This window comes from Silene latifolia, chromosome 8 (assembly GCF_048544455.1).
Source record: "Silene latifolia isolate original U9 population chromosome 8, ASM4854445v1, whole genome shotgun sequence".
In the NCBI taxonomy this organism is placed as follows: domain Eukaryota; kingdom Viridiplantae; phylum Streptophyta; class Magnoliopsida; order Caryophyllales; family Caryophyllaceae; genus Silene; species Silene latifolia.
In genome coordinates this window covers 74,937,948-74,950,023 of record NC_133533.1, presented here as the reverse complement: position 1 = coordinate 74,950,023, position 12,076 = coordinate 74,937,948, and the positions used below count along the sequence as shown (strand labels likewise).

Here is a 12,076-nt window from a genome sequence, read left to right as displayed (position 1 = left end):
TTTGCTGCGTTATTTATCGAGTTGCTCTCTTCCTGAGCGAAATTAGGAAAGGCCGAATAGTATAAATAGAGGCCTCGGGTTAGCTTCTATTCTCAAAATTCTCCCTTCTATTACTCCGTAGCTCATCAAATTTAATAATTCCTAAAAATCACTTCCAAAAAAATGGATACTTTTGAATCCCGAATCAAAGAATGGACCAATGAGTTTTCTAACACGAAGAAGCATGACTTGGGCATTTTTGGATCGATCATCAGTTTTAAGCAAGTGAAAGTGGTAAGTGTTGGGAAATGTGTCCTCAACAATAGTGCGATCATATGATTTAAATATCATTATTAAATCTCATTTTAAAGAATACAATTGGGAAGTATTTTTACTGTCAACTGGTCAACATATATCGGTAATGATTGGCTGACTAGAGTTTGACATTACTGTCGTGTGACGGTGGTGATCAGTTGACCCCGTAGGTCATACCTATAGGGCAACACTCTTAATTGATCATTTAATTAATCGTATAATGTTACGAGTTAATTAAATTACTTGAAAAATTGACGGACGATTTTGGAAGTAAAATTTACGTATCAAATTGAAATGTGATTAAATGAGATACGGTCTGAGTAATCGAATTGTATCATTACTCGGATGAAATTATTGTTTAAAGAAACGATTGGATTTGAATGAATTATTATTATAAATGCGATTTATAAAGGGTAAAATATTTTGGTACAAGTAATTATGAATTACTAAGTCAATTTTGTTTATGACGTATTTTTATTAATACGTTGATTTTTAATATGATAAAAATACATAAACAATTTATGTTACATATGACATGTGACATATTGACATGTGACAAAAATAATATGGAATCCATATTACAACATGGACCGAAATATTGGGAATAATTAACATATTGTGTTAATTTAGATTAGTGGAATTCATCATTATTTCTCTAATTTAGGCATGCACACCTAGTGACTTTTGTGTAAGAGCATAAAGACCATCATGCATTGGCCATCTCCTTCACCCTACCCTATTCTACATAGAAAAGAACAAGGGTTCTTTTACTTATTAATTTATCATTCACTATATGGAGTAGTGTGTGAAAAATTATTATTCATTCTTATCATAAAAATTATTTTTAGTGAGACAAAATAATTCCTCTTCCTCTCCTCTTCTCTCAACCGGTTTTGAGAGCCTAATATACCAAACATTTTGGTTCAATTTTTCACAAGATTAATATTATACTAGATCAAATAATATTAATTAGATTAAGGGTTAGCTTTGGGTATTATTCCTAAGGAGAGATCCTACACTTGGATCTTGTTCTTCCATTAAAGGAAATCTCAAGAACAAAAGAAAAGGAGATTTCTTTTGTGCCCATTTGAACCGAAATTTCAATGTAAGGATATGATTTCTTCTCTATTTTATTATATTGTTTGCATGCATAAAATCCACATTTAATTTTATGACAAATTAATTTCGACATATATGAGTATGTTAGTATGTATATGAATCTACATTTCCTTCAATTGGTATCAGAGCCAGGTTGTTTGCATGCAAATCGGTTAAAAGTTTTTCCGAGTTATAAGAATAACAAATAAAACTTGTAAAATTTGTGTTATTATGATATATCACGAAATTAATCCATGCATGTTAATATTTCTGGTCCTAAAATGTTTTAGGATATTTTGGTTAATTTTTCGGATTTTTATTGTTCATAATTTACAATAATGGCATTTAAATGTGATTTTATGAGTACAAATGTCATTTTTGGTCTAAAATTAGCTATACTTCGAATTTTCCATTGATTTTTGGATATGTTGTCAAAAATATTATTTTGAGATAACCTGTAAATTTTCATAATTTTTGGACTTGTTATGCTCGAAAAATGAATTTTTCATTATTAAATTCGGATTTAGATGAAAAATAGGTTAATATGAGTTAAATTTCGAATCTGGTCATAGAAAATTAATATGTTGTCACATGCAATTTTACAAGATGTGTGTAAAATAATTGGCTATAAAGAAGTCTTTTTGCATGATTTATGAATTTTTGAAGAAAAATAGCATAAATAGTGACATTATTAGTGGAAAATTAATAAAACATAATCTATGACTTAGGAAAAACGTCTAATGTTGAATTTTATTATCTTTTTCAGATCTAAAATTGAAAAGTTAATGAAAATAATTTTTCCATGTTTTTATGATTATTTTATTAAAAATCGATAAACCGCAACATTGTTTTTCCTAAAAATTTCAAATTTTTAACCTAAGATTTTGAACATTATGAGTGTCATGGTATTTTTCCAGAATGTTCATGAGTTTAAATTTCAAATTTCAAATTTATTTGAAATTTTGTGATTTATTTGAAGTTTATAGCTTATTTTTGTAATTTTTGGTCCATTTATGAACAATTCTATAAAATATAGGTTAATTATGGTCAAATTATTAGTGAAGACTAAATTTTGAGTCTTAAGAGGTTAGGGTAATTAACTTATGCATAAATATGAGTTTATGTATTTTTGTGATTATAAAATGTTGAAATCACGCAAATCCGTAAAAACCGAGTAATATACGATATTGGCTATTTAAAGGCGATTTAGCATAAAATTGAGCATGTTCATACATATTATAATGCTGCATTTTCTTTATGATTGTCATAATTTTAATTTATGTAATTTTGAATTATGTAATTTTACTTAGTATGGCCTTAGATTTTAATTGGTATTTCCCGAAATGTATGGGAATATCGATTCGGTTGTAATTTTATTGTGATCTCGTATCACCGTTTTGTAATTTAATAGATTTATTTTTAATTATAAATGTATAATAGTAAATTATGTAATTTATTATGTAATTTTATTCATTCCGGAGTTCCCGAAGACGGATTCCTTCAAGAATGGCGATACATAAAGACGGTGTTACCTCGAGATGCGTGCCTCAACCGAAGATCAAGGGACCAATGGAGTTGGTTTCCGAATATGTAATAGTTAAATAGTTTTTCTATTTTAGGAAAGGCCATACTAGGTGATCGGAGCCATTTGGTGTTCACAATTAAGCATATGTGGTCGTTGGTCAATGGTCGATACAAAACACAATTTATACTTCACAAACAACTCTACAATTAGTAAAGAGGCAAGTAAAGGTCGGATCCCAAGGGACGGGTATTGAAATGAAGATTCTATTGTAACTAGTGGTGTCTAGGGGTGTCACAAATTGGGTTGATGTAGAAGGTCACTAAACTAAAATAGCAATGAAAATAAACTAACAAGGTAAATGAAATAAGGGTGTAAACAATTGATTAAAAGCACTAGGGTGTCATGGGTTCATAGGGGAATCATGGGATATGATCATACAAACATGTTCTCAAATTATAAGCAAGCAATTATTGTTGTGATGGATTGAGTTGGGTTATATCTTACAATCCTAGGAAAGTTTGGGTCCCGGAGCCGAATCTCTTGAATTGTACAACACCTACAAGTCGACTTAATCTTCCCTACTTAACACATGCATGGTCTAACAAGACTCGAGTTGGGTTATGTCTTACAAGTCAAGTTGAAAGGATAGAAGATGATAGTAAATGCAAGGATTCATAGGCTTAGCATTTCATCAAATATAACATGTGCATGTATTAAGATCAAAACAAGCAAGCAAATAAGATATGAAAGCATATTAATTTAAGCATGAATCATTCCCCATGTTGGTTTCCCCTAATCACCCATTAAACCCTAGCTAAGAGACTACTCACTCATTATCATATTGATCATGCTAGAAAGGTTGTCAATCATACTAACATAATGAAACATGATGAATAAATGAAAGTAATTAGCAATAATTAAAAAGGGATTAAGAGATTATACCTACTAATGATTCCAATAATAAAGCAAGAATAATAGAAGAACTTGATGATTGATGGAAGGTTGTCAATCTCCCAATAAACCCAATAATCTTCTAATTACCCAAAATAAATGAAGAACTAGAGAGAGATTAAGGAACTAAAACTTGGATTAGAACTTGATTAATATTTGATTACAATATTGAAGAGAGATTTGATTGATATTAACTACTCTAATTATTGATAAGAAGAACATGCTCCTCTAATTAGACTAATGGGGTATTTATAGTGGAAATTAGGGAGGATGCATTAGGGTTAACTAAGGGCTAAACTAGTAATTACACTTTTTAAGTTGAGCAAGGAGCCTCCGGGATTGTCCGAGAGAAGGGCTTCTCCATTTCGTAGCTTGAAGAACGAAACTCGCAGTCTTTGTCTTTGTGATCCGTGGGCTGGGAGTCGGACGGCCGGATCTGGGATGGACGATCCGAGCGGATCAAGGAACAAGACGCTTGGACTGGGCATGGGGAATCCGAGCGGATTCCTGGTGAGGATGCTCGGACTGGTGAGGACGGACGGATTCCCTACAATCCGTTCGGATTGTAGTTCAGCAGCTTTCCTTCTTCTTTTTCTTCCCTTTTCTTCATGAATTCCTTGGGGATTTCCTTGGGGACTCAAGGATCCTTTTCTCAACAATGCTCTTCTACTATGCTATGTACAAAGGCCTTCTAGTCTTGTCTCTCCTTGATGCTTGGTCATTGAATATGATCAATTTAGCCTTGTTTTGCCATGAAAATGCAAGATTCTTACTCCTTTCCTACCAAGGGATCAAAATCTCAAAGAATATGCAAAACAAAGAACTAAAGATAAGAAATGACCCAAATAGGCACTAAAAAGCATAGAAACAATGGTAATTCGGGGGCTAAATATGCGCCAATTATGGTCGCATCAAATATCCCCAAACCGAACCTTTGCTCGTCCCGAGTAAAGAGGTGACAAAGACTAGGACCAATACTAACCTAACCTAATAATAATAGCCGATATGAGACAATTAGCGGGTCTCACTCCGCCCCTTCAACTCACAACAAGACAACCATGAGGTAGGATGCCTTCTTGCAAGGCAAGGTGGGTCTTGCCAAAATGGCGACACATCCAAACATTAAGCACACAAAAACACATAATGGATGCATCTACAAAAGAATAGCCACTTTCCTCATCTAAGTGGCGGAAATTATCTACAAGGGAAGCAATTCAAGGGTACACAATCCTTCATAGATGCAATTTCTTCAAACTACTAAGCCTAGAAGGATACCAATAAATCACCTCCAAAACGTGTCAAGCTAGGGTACCTTTGTCCTCAATCGTTAAATGCTTTTGTCAAGAGTAGACTCCCTATGGTGTTAGAAACACTGGAGGATCGCGGAATTCCCCCTCTTGCCTAGACAAGAAGAAGGGTCGTCCCCTCTCTACCATGCACAAAAATGGATATGATGGATAAAGGGATCGATAGATTTTTGAGTTTCATTTTGGGAGTTTGCTTTTGTTTTTGTTTTTCCCCCCAATTTCTTGTGGCATTTGACTTTTTGAGAACACTTTCTTGCCATTTCTTTTTGGTTTTTGGCATTTCAATACTTGACAACTTTTTTGCATTTCTTTTTGAACATTTTCAAAGTCACCCCAATTAGTAACGAGGGTGCCTTGTATTTGAAGCTTTAGGAGTTTATTTTTGCTCCTCTTTTCTTTTGATGCATTTTTGCAAACTTTCTTTCACTTTTCATTTCATTGAACTCAAATTGATTTCTTTTTGTGCCCATTCCCTTTGATGACAAAATGTGGTAGAGCATGGATGAATGATAGAAGTATGCATGGTTTCAAGGGTCACCTTGGAATAAACGGTAGCCAAGGAGTTATCACACCACAAGGTACTCTTGACTAGGCCTTAATCCATGGGTCAAAGGATACTAGCATGACACATCCTAGGGTGTTTTACAAATATTCTAACAAGCAAAGTCTTAAGAACAAAAAGCATCTACTAGGGCCTATATATACTTGTCAAGCTTCCCAAGTAGACGGTTTCGCAAAATTTTCTAACATGCAACTATATGCCATGATGCAACTAACATATAAACATCCTAATGCAAATGATTCTACCAACTAGTATGCCAAATAAACTAGATGCAATCCTAAGTTCACATTGTTATACCGCATCAATCAAAATAAAGCCACATAGTCATTAACATGAAGAGGAAAAAGGAGATTGGAAAGATCATACCATGCGGTCTTCAATATCCTCATGTCTCGGATGTGGCGTAGTCAATCAAAGTGAACAAGGATGAAACAAACACAATATATACAAGACAATATATACAAGGGAAATGAACTTGTTTTTGGTTTTTCAATTTTTTCAATTTTTATGATTTTTGAAATTTTTTTCAATTTTTATGGTTTTTGAATAAAAGTTAAGTGTTAGAATTCCCATCCCCACACTAATATGGGCATTGTCCTCAATGGCCAAAATGATGGAAATTATGCAAGGATGATGCATGATTTTCTATACTAAATGCAATTCTACACTAAACTATACTACATGATGCATGGTTTTTGTTATGACGGAGAGGATAATTTAAATTACCTCCCGTTGCGTATGCATTAACTTCCCCAAACCAAGTAAGACACTATTGCTAATGTCAAAGCATGGGGGAGTTCATGCACATGCTATGCTATGCATGAGACTAAATTGTCATTTTGGATTTTACAAAAGTGGGAACAATAAAGAACACCTCAAAGGAACCGAGGTGCGAGTCCTTTGATGTTGCTAGGACTAAACCAACAATGATCAAAATGAAATAAAATACAAAGAGATATAGACAAACCGTGGGAGAGTAGGAATCTCCAAGGCTAGTCTTCCATCATGCTACTATCATCATCACTTCCCTCATGAGAAGTGGTCACATTGCCACTTTCCTTGGCACTTTCTTCTTTGCTTTCCTCATCACCATCTTCCTCATCATTATCTTCACCATCATTATCTTCATCCTCAATGTTATCATCAAATTCCTCATCATTTCCAACAACCTCATTGCCTTCCACCACGTCCCTAGATGCACCCGGAAATAAGGCTTCTCTATCCGCCCAACTAGGCAAAGGACAAGATGGATCAAGGAGTCCTTGCCTAGCTAGATGTAGGAGGGGAGGATATTGAGCCAAATAAGCATTCTTCCGATCTTCATAAGCTTGCTTGTGCATGGCTTGCATTAGAAGAGTGACATAATCTTTTCCAATTTCAACTCCTTGCGGTTTGAACTCTTCATAATCATAGGGGTAAGGTGGTATAACAATGGAAGAGGAGGGAGTTTCATGATCACCCTTTTGTTGTTGAATGATGTACTCGGCTTCCGTGGATAGGGGGAGTAAATAGTTGGTCCGGTGGACACTAAGACGGCAAATCTTTGCGGGTAGAGTGAATGATCGAGCCTCACTTGTAAGCCACCCATACTTGGTATCAAGGGGATTGTGAGCAACCCACTTAAACTTGTTAATCAAGGTGGACATATCAATAAGATGGCCACCATCCTTAGCCTTGTACTTGCTATCCTTATTGAAATTAGGATCAAAGTGCTTGGCTAGGACCGTGACAAGGCCGCCATTAACAATTACGGTTTGACCCTTCTTCCCACTATCTACATGGAGCCATCTATCAACCAATAGCCTCAAAGAATTGTAAGGCTTGGTGTGAATTCTTCCAATATTCAAAGTCGATTCAAGGAGAATAAAATCGAGTCCCGTAAAATGATTGGTGTCTTTCCTAGCAATTATGGTATTTCCCACAACTTTGTGCCATATTCTTATGCCCGGATGATGGACCAAAAGAGCACGACAAGCTTTAAAATCTTCAAATTTCTTCCCGGAGATTGCCTCCCAAAGAGGCTCGGGATCATACTTCCCATATTGCTTATAGAATTTATGTTCATCGCTAAGACCCAAAATTTTACCCAATTCCGGAAAGGTAATGCGTCTACTAGTGTTAGCTAGACGAAACTCAATATTTTCCCTATTCTCAACTTTTGTCACTTTTAAAGAACTTAAGAATTCCAAGACAAGGGAGGGGTATGTTACTTCCTTCATTTCAAACAATTTCTTTAAACCCATGGCATTGAAAAAGACTCTTGTTTGTTCAAGAACACCCAACTTCTCTAAAGCATCTTGACATATGAATTTGGTGGATTGAATTTGTTTCATAGCAAACTTGACAAATGTATTTCTATGAGAATCGGAAATGAATGTTACCTCCAGGTAATGCAAGAGTTGATTAATTACCGGAGTAGAGGGTGATGCTTCCATAGAAATTTGTTGAGGTGGTTGCACTTCCAAGCTTGGTGTTGATACCACCATTGCCAAAGCTTTCTTCATTTGTAGAGCTTTTTGCCTTTGAGAGAGAGTTGTAGTCTTTGGTGCCTTTGCTTTTGCTTTTGTTGCTCCCTTTGTTCTTGCCATTTGATGAGCTAACCAAGAAAAAGATCAAAAATCTTCAATTTGTAGAATGCCCAAATTGATTTTGAAGGTGAAAGGCTTTGCCTTTATGAGAACAAAAATCAATTCAAAGGTGAAGATTTTGTGCTTGGTTTTGATTGTTAATGAAGATGGAGTGATTGATTTGTTATTTGAAAGATGGTTTGATTTGATTTTGGTGAGTTTTGTTGAGGGTTTTTGTTTTTGAGATGGAGAGGATGAGGGTTTTGATGTTATGGGTAGTGTTTATGAGTGAATGAATGAATGAATGAAGGTGGGGTGGGTATTTAAAGAACTCGATATTTTCGAAGGGGGACAATCCGTGCGGATTAGGCGCAATCCGCTCGGATTCTTCAACTTCAAATTTTCAAAAATCCCGCCTAGAGACGGGCGGATTCTGGAGAATCCGCTCGGATTCTTTTTGGATGAGACGGGCGGATTTCGTGAGGGGACGACGATTCTTATCCGAGAGATTTTTCTTTGTTTTTCTTCTACTGCAAGACGGGCGGATTGATCACAAGACGGACGGATTACGAGAGACGGCGTCTTTCCGTAAATCCGCTCGATTCTTCAACAATCAAGAATTTGCGATTTTCAGCCAAAGACGGGCGTCTTCTCGCCAGACGCTCGGATCCTCTCGCAGACGGGCGGATTCTCGGAATCCGCTCGGATTGGTCCTTGTGTACACGGATTCAGTTCCATCCGTGCACCTACGCATTCCCTTATCATTCTTTCTTTCTTTCAAATCTTGTGTTCTTCATTGCGGGGGCACTACTAAGGCATGAATTGCCTAGGCAATTGCCATCCCCACACTAAGGTAAAGCACTACACATCAATTAAAATCATTAGTCCCTCCCTCACTTCTCTTTTTTCATGACAATTATTTTGATCAAAGTAAATGAAATCCAAAAATGACAAAAATGCAATACAAAAATTAAAATATAAGTTAGGGAGTTAGAAATATTTACAAATGGTGGTTTAGGAGGACTCCACCAAACTCTCATTCTTGATGAGATGTCAAGGGGGCATGTTCAAGGTGTTGTTGATGTTGCTCAACACCTCGAAGAAGTAATTAAAAGCTTGTTCATTGTTGTGGTAGAGGTCCTCAATAGACCGTGGCCCTTGTTGTTGATCATGATCGATGGCATGCCCAATGTAGGGATGAAAGATCCCTTCAAATTCGTCGTCCCAAAGACCACAAACTTCATTGAGTTGATCATTGAAAATCTCTTGCTTGGATGGAGACAACTCTCCCAATTTCTTCTCTTGGCCAATGAGGCCATCATCTTCTTCCTTGGTTGATTTTGATGAGCTTTGCAAGCTCTCCTTTTCACAATTCACTTGCTCTTTGAATGGAGCATCTTCAACTTTCTTCTTCCATTGGAGTTCCGATTTCTTCTTTTCATCTTTCCGGCTATAATGATCAATCATGAAACATGGTTCATGCAAACGAGGAGCTCTCATGGTCTTGTCAAGATTAAAAGTTATGCTTTCATCTCCCACTTCTAGAGTGAGCTCTCCATGTTTCACATCAATCACCGCACCCGCGGTGTGTAGGAAAGGTCTTCCTAAGATGATTGGAATGTTGGAATCTTCCTCCATATCAACAATGACAAAGTCCACCGGGATGAAAAACTTCCCAATTCGCACGGGGACATCTTCCCATATCCCTAGCGGTGTCTTCGTCGATCTATCGGCCATTTGAAGAGTGATGTTGGTACATTTAAGCTCTCCCATTCCCAACCTTTTACTTACCGAGTACGGCATGACACTCACACTAGCCCCTAGATCACATAAGGCTTTGTTGATCGTTGTGTCGCCAATGGTACACGGTATTGAGAAGCTTCCCGGATCCTTTAACTTTGGAGGTGAACTCCCTTGAAGAATTGCACTACTCACCTTAGTGAAGGCGATAGTCTCAAGTTTCCGGATTGACTTCTTCTTTGTGAGGATATCTTTCATGTACTTTGCATAGGCCGGAACGTGATTGATTAATTCCGTGAAAGGAATTGAGACTTCTAAGTTCTTCACAATTTCCATGAACTTTCCAAGTTGATCATCAAATTTGGGCTTGGCTTGACGACTTGGAAAAGGAAGTCTAATCACAATGGGCTCCTTTTCTTTGGTTTTGTCTTCATTTTTCTTTGAACTTTCTTCTTTTGATGATTCCCCTTCGTTGGGACCTTGCACCACAACTTCATTCTCTCTAGCTCTCACAACTTCATCCTCAACTTGCTTCTTCGGTGCTTCATATCTTGTACCACTTCTCAAGTGAATGGCACTAACCGTTTCATGTCTAGGGGGATTACCTTGGGGTGGTAATTGCCCCTTTTGTCTTGATGAGCTTGAAGATGCTAGTTGGGTCAATTGTGTTTCCAACATCTTGGTGTGAGCTAGAATGTTGTTGATGGTGGTATCCTTTGCTTGGCTATCCTTTTGCATTTGGGTGAAGAATTCTTCTTGATTTTTTTGCATTTGAATGACCGCTTTTTGGACATCAAAACTTTGGTCATTGTGGTGATTGTATGGATTTTGATTTTGGTAGCCTTGGTTTTGATTGAAAAAGGGTCTTTGATTTTGATTTCTCATGGGTGGTGGAGTGTATGTAGTTTGAGGGTTTTGGACATTTTGGCTCTTGTATGAGAGATTTGGGTGGAACTTGGTGTTTTCATTGTAAAAATTTGAATAAGGGGTGCCACTTTTGTAAGCTTGGAAAGCATTAACTTGTTCGGTTGTTCCCCCACATTCACTTGAGTCATGACCCAAGGTTCCACAATTCTCACATATCCCGCTTGGGATTGATGAGGATGCCGTCATGGCATTGACATGGTGCTTTGATGATTTTGAGCTTTCCTCAAGTCTAGCCATAGCTTGTTCAAACTTCAAGTTGATTGTGTCAATGTGAGCACTAAGTTGAGCACCCAATTGAGTCACGGTGTCCACTTCATACTTTCCTCCTCTAGTAGCCTTGCGAGGCCTACTATATTGCGAATTATGGACCGCCATTTCCTCAATCTTGTTCCATGTTTGATTGTCATCAACTTCGGTGAACATTCCATTTGATCCCATATTGAGAATGTTCCTTGAATCTTCATATAAACCATTCCAAAATTGTTGCACTAAAAACCATTCGCTAAGTCCATGGTGAGGACATGAGCGACAAATACCTTTGAACCGCTCCCAAGCTTCATACAAAGACTCTTCATCCCTTTGCTTAAAACCCGTAATTTGAGCTCTTAGCATATTGGTCTTCTCTGGTGGGTAGAATTTTTGTAGAAAGCTAGAGCTAGCTTCTTCCAAGAATCTATTCCAAGGGTGGCCTTATCAAGGCCCTTCAACCATTGCTTTGCGGTGCCGATTAACGAAAAAGTAAATAAGACCCATCTTATTTGGTCTTGAGTCACGCCCGTTTGAGAGATAGCTTCACAATAATCACAAAATGTTTCCATATGAGAATGAGGGTCCTCACTAGGCATTTCCCCGAATTGGCTCCTCTCAACTAGTTGAATGAAGGCGGACTTGGCAATAAAGTTTCCGGTAAGATGTTGCGGGGTAGGAGTACCATTTGGTAGATCCTCCTCGGTGGGTATAGAGTGTGACGAGAATTTAGGCATTGTAGGTGGATTTTGTGTGGTATTGTTTAATGGGTTCTCTTCTCCTTCTATTGCGAAAGGATTGACAAACTCACTAGTGGGTTGAACAACTTCACCAACACCTCCCAAATTCCTCCTAACAA

The 12,076-nt window shown here is 37.1% G+C and overlaps 1 non-coding gene across 1 annotated transcript; it reads left to right on the top strand.

Moving 5' to 3' along the window:
• Positions 1-11,476: 11,476 nt before the first annotated feature.
• On the top strand, positions 11,477-11,583 carry LOC141597637 (small nucleolar RNA R71). Its single transcript, XR_012522861.1, has one exon. It is a non-coding gene; the product is annotated as a small nucleolar RNA R71 (small nucleolar RNA).
• The last annotated feature ends 493 nt before the right edge of the window (positions 11,584-12,076 follow it).